Below are 10,399 nucleotides of genomic sequence, written 5' to 3' on the forward strand. Positions count from 1 at the left end.
ATAAAGATGCTCAATGAACTTAGGGGAAGTTTAGATGAGTTCAGTGAGAACTTTAACAAAGAGATAAAAAACATAAAAATAGAAATGGAAATTATAAAAGGGAACCAGTCAGAAATGAAGAACACATTATCTGAGATGAAAAGTATATTAAATGGAATAAACAGAGTGAATAAAGAAGAGAATTGAACAACTTATATAGAGGATGGGAAAGCCAAGGACACTCAATCAGAATGGCAAGAAAAAAGAAGCCAAGAATATAATAATAATAATTTAAGGAGCTTATGGAACACTATTAAATGTAAAAATATCTGTGTCTGGTGTTTCAGAAAAACAAAAAAGATGTTCAAGAGCTATTTGAAGAAATAATGATGGAAAACTTCCCTCATCTAGTGAAAGAAAGAGACATAAAACCCCAGGAAGCTCTGAGAGTCCCAAAAACTAGGAACCCAAAGAGACCCACACCAAGACGCATCATAATTAAAATGCCAAAGGTTAAATACAAAGAGAGAATCTTAAAAGCAGCAAGAGAAAAGCAGTTAGTTAACTACAAGGGAGCACTAATAGGACTGGCAGCTGATTTCTCAAAAGAAACTATGTAGGACAGGAGGGTTTGGTCCAAAATATTCGATGTGATGAAAACCCAGGACCTACAACCAAGGATGTTTTATCCAGCAAAGCTATCATTTAGAATCGAAGGACAGATAAAGAGCTTCCCAGACAAAAGTAAGCTAAAGAAATTTGTTAACACCAAGCCAGTATTACAAGAAATGTTGGAGGGACTTCTTTAAGAAGAAAAACATGTATCAAAAACAGGAATAAAGAGTGGTAATAACTACATTTCCATCAACAAGTACTTCAAATGGAAAAGAATTAAGTGCTCCAACCAAAAGATAGAGTGGCTGAATGGATAAGAAAATAAGACCCCTACATATGCTGCCTACAAGTGACTCACTTCATATTAAAAGTTGGGCACTTAATAGACACCCACAGACTAAAAGGAAGGGAGTGGAAAAAGATATTGCCTTAATGGATCTAGTGGGTATTGTGCTGAGTGAAGTGGGTTGGATAGAGAAAGACAATTGCATAACTTCACGTACATGTGAAATCTAAAGAACAAAATAAACAATGACAGCAACAAAAAGCGGAAATAAACTCATAGATACAGAGAATATTTTGAGGGCTACTAGACAGGAGGGCAGTTGAGTGAGGTGGGTGAAAAAGGTGAAGGGATTAAGAAATACAAATGGATAGTTACAAAATGGTCATAGAGATATAAAGTGTAGCATAAGGAAAATAGTCAACAATTTTGTAATAAATATGTAAGGGGGAAGAGGGGTACTAGATTTAGTGGGGTGATCTCTTGAGGTATAATCACTATGCTGTACAACTGAAACTAATACATTAGTGTATGCCAACTATAACTGGAAAAAACTCATTGAATTGTATAATGTAAATGTGAGCAACTAATCTTCTATTATATTTCAATAAAGCTGGGAGAAAAAAGCAAAAAAAAATAAATTAAAAAAAAACAAAGGAATAGTATGCAGCTATAAAATGACTAGTCATTTTATGTGCCTATGGAAAGCACTCCAAAATGCATGATTATGTGAAAAAAGCAAGATGCTGAACAATACGTATGCCGTGCTGCCATTTGTCATAAGTTTGTCCATATTTGCTTGTATTTATATGGACTCTCTTCTGCACAATACATTAGGAACTGTTAACAATGGTTAGACAAGATAGGGTTTGGGAAAGAAACTTTTTATTTATACCCTGTTGTGTTTTGGGACCATTTGCATATATTTCCTACTGGAAATAAATAAAATGATTAAAAATTAGAACAAAAGGAAGCAGGCAGACTCCAATCTCAGTAGGAAGGTGGATTGGCAGAATGAGAACCTAGAGTGGGAATTCCCCACTGAGAAGCATGGTCCCCTAGGGGAGAGGCCAGGCTACACCACTGAAGCCTCCAGCTCACAATCCAGCATACTGTAGGTGCTCAAAAAAGTTGACGGATGAATGGATGGGGTATATCATATTCCTTGGGTATGCTTGAGTGTAAATAAGATTGAGTACCACTGGGCCACAGGCAGGAAGACCTTTAAGGAAGCAGGTCTTTAATACCCTCTCTACACCTTAAAATCGACTTCCCCTTTAAGACCTGCTTCATAAACTAACTCTTCCATAGGAACTTCCCCGATCTCCTTCTCCAAGGCCCCAGCCTCATCTCCTACAGGTTAAAGCCATTTCTTTCCTCTGTGCTCCCACAGCATTTTCCTTAATCTATTCTTATAGGTGTATTTCAATCTGCTTTACAGTTTAGGCACAATTTGCATATCAGTTTCTCCCAGTAGATTACAGAAACCTTAGTGGAGTGGCTAGGATCCTCTCTTCCTCATCTCATCTCTATCTGCACTTCTCAGTGTTAGCACAATGGATGTAGATGATGCACAGCCCTCCTTACAGGATACCCTGGGCGGGAGTGTGTTCTAAATTGTACCACATAATAATAGCCACAAAAATAGACCCTGACTGGCCCACCTTCCCAATGAGTCACTTGATTCACTCAGACATTTGAAGGAATGTCTCTCACTAGCCAGCCAGGCACTAGCAGATAGGACTCAGCAAATAGTCTGCATTTCTTAGATATATTTCCCTCTCTACTCCTATGCCCATAGCAGGCTTATTAATAAAGCAGATTCACTTTCCCATTCACCCCAGATATGGTCTCAAAATTCCTCTCAAAAGACAGCAGCAACCTACCAATCAGCTGGGACTGGCACACAAAGCAAAATCTATTTGCCATCCCAGGTCTTAAGTGGATTCGTACCCTCTGGAGAAGAGCATCCTGCCAGCATATTACAGAAGCCCTCCCAGGGGCATTGAGACCCAGGCATAGTCTAGGCCTGAAAGAGTTGTGATCAAGCAACTTGTGAACCTTGAACACTAATGGGCAAGTCCACTGTCCCTGACAGTGCTAAGCCCTGACTGGTGAGCAAACTTGCTCTGCTGCTAACTTGGAGGCAGACAGACCTCAGTTAAATGGAATTCAATTCATTAGAATCTCAAGTCACTGGAAACCACTCTATCTTTCTCTTATCTCATACTCTCCTTCCCAAACAAAGCACACATGATACTTTCAAGAGGTAGAAGGAACAGAAAGGAAGCAAGCTCCTTTTCAGGATTTCTGTGTTAAAATAGTACTACTAGAGTATGTCTTGTGGTCAGGCCACACTGGGCCTAATACCCTGCATCCTTCTCTAGAGTGACTTCCACTCCCATGTCTGGATAGTAACCAGTGGTGTTCATTTGTGAAGCTGCAAGATAGTCAACTCAACAGAGACTCAAACAATGGTCACACATTCATGATCTCCAGTCTTCCTAAACCATAGCCTGCCAGCCAAATCCAGCTCACCGAACCTGTTTTTATAAATAAAGTTTTATTAGAGCATATCCTTGGTGATTCATTTACATATTACCTATGGCTGATTTGTGCTACAATGACAGAGTTGTAGAGCTGCAACAGAGACTGTATGGCTGGCAAAATCTAAAATATTCACTTTCTCGTCATTTATAGACTCCTGGCTTAGACCGCTCTTGGAGCTGGTCCTAAACCAATGATTAATGCTTCCTCCTTCCTCTTCCTCCTCTCTTCTCCCTTCCCTCCACTGATACACACACATACACATATTGTTGAAGGAAAGCCAGTACTGGCTGGAAAAAAGGGAGAAGAAGCATGGGAAAGCAGATTTAAATACTTTTCCTAGGCCTAGCCACCTTCATATGGAACACAGAGCTAGAAGACTGTGTATATCTAAGTGTATATTTGTAGGGGTGGGGTCAATGTGAGGAAGCATGTGCTTGAAATGATATTTTTATGCACATATAACAGAAGGTGTGTGGTCTACAAGAATGACACAAAATTTCAGGCTGAATTGGGAAAGCCACCTGCTCCCTTCCAACCCAGAGCCACCTTCACTTGTCTAGTTCCATTTTTCAGTTAGGGGGTGGGGTTTATGATAGGGATGGTACAGTATGGGACATATAGGGATAATATTTTAAACATGTCTTCTCTTTTCTCTCTTTCCAGACTCCTTTATCTTTTTCCATCAGCTAGTCTAGGCAGCAACATGGGAAGCCAGCTGTTATGAAAAACATAAATTTAGAGATGATTTCTGGACCATAAATTAAAGGCTTAGCTAATAGTGGACACAGAATATTGATTTGCTAGTTTTTTCTTTCCTTTCAATTCTTTTGTGTAGGTGGTAGTTGATTCATCTAAATCACCAATTTGGAAAGTTCCTAAAAAGAGGAATGGAGATGGAATAGACGGGGGCTGAAGACAGGGTGACGATTTATGCTCTGATTACATGAAACAACCAGATTGTATTGAAACCAGTTTTACCCAGTCAGCTTATGGGCTTTTTGAAGATCCATTAATACACAGATTGAAACACGCAGTGGCCCTCAGATGATAAGAACTGAATATTTAGGCTGAATTAGAAGTTTTGGCAGTGATCTGCTCCCACTGCTCAGAAAAACAGATCTAATCTTAATCAGAGAAGACTGCTTAGAGAAAGTGATAGTACAGAAGGACCTTTAAGGGACTAGTTTGATACTAGTTTGATAATCCTATTTTCATGATATCAGGGAGAGGGAATAGCCTAGCTTGGTCCAGAGCTTAAAGGAAAGCTTGCAAAAGAGGAATGGAAGGCCCCAGACACTGTTCTTAGTCAAGAAGGAACTAGAAATGAAACAGAACCCAAGGCCAATTCTGTGGCCCTTGCTCAAATTATATTCCTCAGTAGATGCCCCCAAAGTCTGCTACCTCACTGAGCATCTCCTTGCTCTCTCCACTTTTCTGCCTATCAAAGCCAGCTGTCAGAAATGTAACTGAACTATGTTAATTTCAACTAAAATGTGAAGGTTTGGGAAGGCTGAATGTTTTACCTCTTCAGAGAGACTTGCATTTTGATAAAACCAACACTTCTTTAAAATGGGGATTCAGGCAGGAGGAGAGCTACTCAGAAGTGATCTGGGGAGCAAGGACGTTTTCTCCATTCCCTAAAGTCATACCAAAATTTCTGCTTCTGAGTCATCACCTGTACCATGGGAATAATAGTATAATTTGCTTCCTAGAGTTGTTCTGAAAATTAAATATGCCTATAAAATATTTAGCACAGTGCTTGGCACATAATAACAACTCAAAAAATGTTAGATCTTTATCTTGATTACACTCATAGTGCTAGCCCTGAAGCAAACACCTGTATTCTTACCTAGGGTGTTGCCAGCCCTGTAATTACAGTATTTAGGTTGTACCTGCATTTGTGCAATGAGCTAGAGAATATACAAAGAGTGAGCTTCCAGTTATCTTGGAGGCCCAGGGCTTCTGCATAAGGGAATTCTAAACATATAGCCTCTTCTCAGTGGAAAAAGGTAAAGAAGATGTCATCAAAATGCACAATTCAAGAACATCCTGAAAGTATGTGTGGGGAGACAGTATAATATATTGGTTAAGGACTTAGGACTCTAGAGTCTGATAGACCAGGGTTTGAATCCTAGCTCTGCCACTTATTTGTTTTGTGACCTTTAGGATGTCACTGTGAAAATAATGAAGAGCAACCAAGTAAGAACAAAGGTTATTTATTCTGAGCTTGCTATAGCAAGAGAGTTAGCCACTGTCACTTAGGCTTAGATAGAGACTCAAAGACAGGCAGAGGAATGGAAAAGTTTTACAGTGGAAAAAGGAAAGGCTTCAGCTATACCCTAATTGGAAGCTGTTAGCATGGGGAAGCTGTAGGCAGGTATAGGGGAGCAAAATTCGCCACCCCAAAATGTGTCTCTCTGGCATGAGTATTATTTTAGACTAGTTATTTTTAAGAAACAGAAGACTCGGGATGTTTTTCTGTTACTTCCCCCTTAACTGCCTAAAAGATTTTAGGTAAAGGGCCTGTTCTCAGAATAGAGCTATTAACAGAGATATCTACAAAGAACATGGACTAAATGTTGTGAGAAAGACTAGGGAGAGCCTAGATATTAGAGTCTACTCTGTGTCCCATCGTCTCTGCAAGTTTCAGCAAATGTTGTTTACCAAACATTTGCTTTTCCAACGCCATGTAATTGCCTTCTTCCCCTTTAAAGTTCTAAACCACTACCCTCTTCTTAACTCAAGATGGCATATTAGCCTCAACTGCCCAATTTGTCCTCCCTCTGCCAATTTTCTTGTGGAACTGCCATACATATGAAATTTAATTGGATTTTATCCTGTAATCTGTGACATGTCAATTTATTTCTTAGACCAGCCAGGAGAATCTAGAAGGACAGAGGAAAATTTCTTCCTCCTTGACACAGACTAACTAGAAGCAGGGCATCCTATGTGACTGGTTAGAGGTGCATGTTTGGCTTTCTCTCATTGGTCACAAGTTGGAAGTAGGGACAAAATTAGGGAAGCCGTCAGTTGTTAATCAAGTCCTGGCCATTTGAGGCTGATCATTACAGGGAGTATTGTTTAGCTTCCTAGATTGTTTCCAGAGATAGCAGTCTGACTTCCTGGCTTGGCGATTATAGATAAGGGGTTGGTTTCCTGGGCATTTGCTACAAGTTGTGGGTCAGAGCTCTGTTTTTATATGCAGTCTGGTCATTGCCTTTTGGCATATTCAGTTTCTCATCACATAACTTCTCTGAGTCTCAGAATTCTCAATTCAAATGGACTATTAAGAGTAATTTTGAAGATTAAATGAGATTTGCAAACGGTTTAGCATAGAATCTGGAATATAAATGCTTGATATGTGTTAACTATTGTCTTATTGGCTTGGTAACGAAATCTTGAAATAAGAGAACTTAGTGGAATGGTACTTCTCAGAGTATGAAGGAGACAGTGTTAGCAGAAAGAAAAGAAAAACAAGGTATCCTACAAAAAGTATCAAACACATAAGCCACAACAATAGCAAGAGTTAACTCATATTAACACTTACTATGAGCCAGACACTAGCCCAAATACCTATTGGCTCATGTAATCCTCATAACCACCCTATGAAGTGGATACTACTAACACCATCATCTTCATCTGACAGACAGAGGAGACATTGATGTAGAGAGATTAAATAACTTGCCCAAGGTATGGGGGCCGAGCAGTTTGGCAATAGTCTATGATCTTAACAATTCTGTTCTCACAAGAGATTATACATGTTGTAATTAAAAACAACTTCAGGAAAGGATTGCATAAATACCTCAAGTATTTCTCCATAGACTAAATGAAGGATAAGATGGAGATATTTAGAGTAGTTAAGACATCCTTGGTCTTTAACGGTGATGTCAATGCAGGACATCTCACATGTGCCCCCTTTCACTTGTTTACATCTGACTCTGATCTCAGTTAGAAGCCACTTCCTCAGAGAAGTCTTCGCTGATCTTTCAGAGTATGTTACACTCACCCCACTTCTCTACTTATAATTGATAAAGTATGTAATTATTTACTTAATATCTGTCTCCAACACTTAATAGAATGATTTTGTGGGTCAGTTTTGTATACCATTGTATCCCCATTCCCTAACACAGGGATTAGCAACCTATGGCCTGTGGGGAAAATTGAGCCCAATGTCTGGTTTTGAATAAGTTTACATTGGCTTACAGACACACCAGTTTACTTACATATTGTCTATGACTGCTTCCGCATATGATGACAGAGTTGAATACTTGCAGCTGAGATCATGTGGCCTGCAAAGCCTAAAAGACATTTTCTATGTGGCCCACTACAGCAAAAGTTTGCCAACATCTGGCTAGCTCATGATCATTCAACAGTTATTTGTTTAATGAATAAAAATGCATATTATTTATTTATTTAACAAACATTTGCACAGCACTTACTACAGTCAGATACTGTTCCAAGTGTTTTACAAATATTAACTCATTTATTCCTCATAACAACCCAATAAAATAGGTGGTATGATTATTCCCATTTTATTTTAATATTCCCATTTTAATAGGTGGTATGATTATTCCCAGAAACTGGAAAATAAAGAGGTTTTATATTTTGCCAAAGGTTACACAGGTTGTAACTAGCAGGGTTAGGATTAAAAATTTAGGCATTCAAGCTCCAGAATCCATGCAATCTATGCAACGTAAATGAACAATGGGTGGGATCTAGTTTTTCTGGTGTTCTGATGAAAGAACTGCTGAATGGTTTTGAGAAGGGGAAAGATATGGTTAAAGCAGCAAAAAGAGATAAAAAGGTCTAACTCTACATAGCCGTAGGACTTGGCTGATGACAAGGAGATGCTGAAAAATATAAAATAGCAAAGCATCATTAGGCTGTCATCATAGCTAATGGAATGAAGAAAATATTCTCCCCAAATTAGCTTGTGCTACGGTTGTCTCTCTACCTGGGACTGGTTAACACCATTGATTAAAGATTCCAGTTCACTCTGAGGCTGGACCAGTTTGTTTTACTCTATTATGTGGCCAAACACTCCGCCTCTCCCCCACCATAGCCAACTATCTTCAAATGTACCCCACAATGGAACAAGGCTCTAACAAGTGACTGGTTTGGTGCATCTTCACTCCTGAAGAAACAAAGTGTTTGAACTATGGTTGTCCTATTAAATACTTCCTCGTCCTGTCTCTGGGCTGCCTGTGCTGTATCCCAGCTCTTAGTAAAGAGGGGCAGTAAATGCAGTTGTAGCTCCAAAGCACAATGACCACCAAGGAGTCATTGCTGCTGACTCGGCTTCTTTGTGGTATGTTGGTGAAAGTCAACTCGTTGGAAAGTTTTCAGGAAACTTGTTGTACGTGACTGAGGATAAGGGGTCAGGAGAAACAGCTAGTTGAGAATGAAAAGTCTGAGAGAGACCAGGAGAGTCTGTTCTTCTTTTCCTGGTAGGACAAGAAGGATTCCAAGATACTACACCCAAGCTTGGGGGCTAGGCTAGGAACCAGGGTTAAGTTTGGGATTAGACCTACCTGGGGGCTTTAGAGTTTGAAGCCAAAGGTAATCTGAAAACCGGTTATCAAGGGTGAAGCTGAGAATTAAATCCAGGCCAACAGACAGTCCAACTGAAGTGCCGATCCCAATGGGAGGGAATCTGTGCTCTTCCAGAGAAAACCAGGCACAGCAGACCAGAGCAATCCACCAGACAGATTAGTACAGCAAGTCAAAGACAGAGTCTGTGGAGATTTTCTAAACACTTGGGACAAAGTTGCAGGAAATCTTTTGGGTCACTGGGCCTTGGATTTGAGTAGGGATGACCCTCTACCACCACCAAAGAGAGGCAGCATACTGAAGTGGTTAGGAAGATAGACTGTAGAATCAGACTGCCAGAATTTAAATCCCAACTGTGCTGCTTATTAGCTGTGTGGCCTGGAGCTAATCTCTTGACCTACTTAAGTTTCAATTTCCATATCTGTGAAATAGAGATAAAAACACTGTAGCATTTACCTTGCAGCGCTGAAAAAAACAAGTAAGATGACATGGTAAGTTTCAGAGTTTCTTTATACCATACAAGCAAATGCAGATATATATTCTTCATTTCTACCCACAAAATTTAGCACTCTTTACACACTTCTGCATATATATATATATATATACACACTTCTGTATACATATATATATATATATATATATATATATATAGAGAGAGAGAGAGAGAGAGAGAGAGAGAGAGAGAGAGAGAGAGAAGAGAGAGAGAGAGAGCTTAACACACATAAACAATAAATGTTACTTAATATGATTTTTAAAAGAGCACCAATTGGCTCAGACAAAGGATAAGTGTAAGCAAGTTCCAGGCAAAACCTGCATATTTGTCTACACACTGACTTGAAACTCACAAGCAGTTCCCTTAATATGAGGCAGGCAGGGGTTATGCTCCAGCTGCTGGTCCTGTGGCTGGCTCTGCAAAGGGTGCCACTGCTCAGGTCAACTGGCAGCAGAAGTGAAAGGCAAATGAAATCACTCTTTCATCTTGCCTTTTGAAGAGATTTTTCTCTTTCCCAACAACTTTTATTCTTCCAAACGTGCAGGTCCTGCTAGCCCAATCCTATGAAAGGGAAAAGCCACACAAACATAGGTGTCCGAGACAATGTTTTCTATTGTCAAGAAACATCAGGATTTCCCAAAGAAGGCTTGGTCACATCACTGGAAGATGTAGGAAGAGAGAAAGGTAAGGGATGGATTTGGAAGCCTTATAATTTCAGAATGATATGGGGTGTTTGGTAGAGAAATTGCTAAAGAGAAGGTCCTGCCTTACACTGCAGGCGTCTTTGCCCTTCTTCCTGTTTTGCCAAGTGTTTAGGCCAGAGTTTTTCTAAGTATATATTTTTTCACCACTTACATCAGAATCTACTGGAGGAAGTAGCTAAAAATGCAGACTGTGGATCTCTAGAGTTCTGACTCATCAAGATCACC

Source organism: Pteropus vampyrus, unplaced genomic scaffold (genome assembly GCF_000151845.1).
Source record: "Pteropus vampyrus isolate Shadow unplaced genomic scaffold, Pvam_2.0 Scaffold244, whole genome shotgun sequence".
Lineage (NCBI taxonomy): Eukaryota > Metazoa > Chordata > Mammalia > Chiroptera > Pteropodidae > Pteropus > Pteropus vampyrus.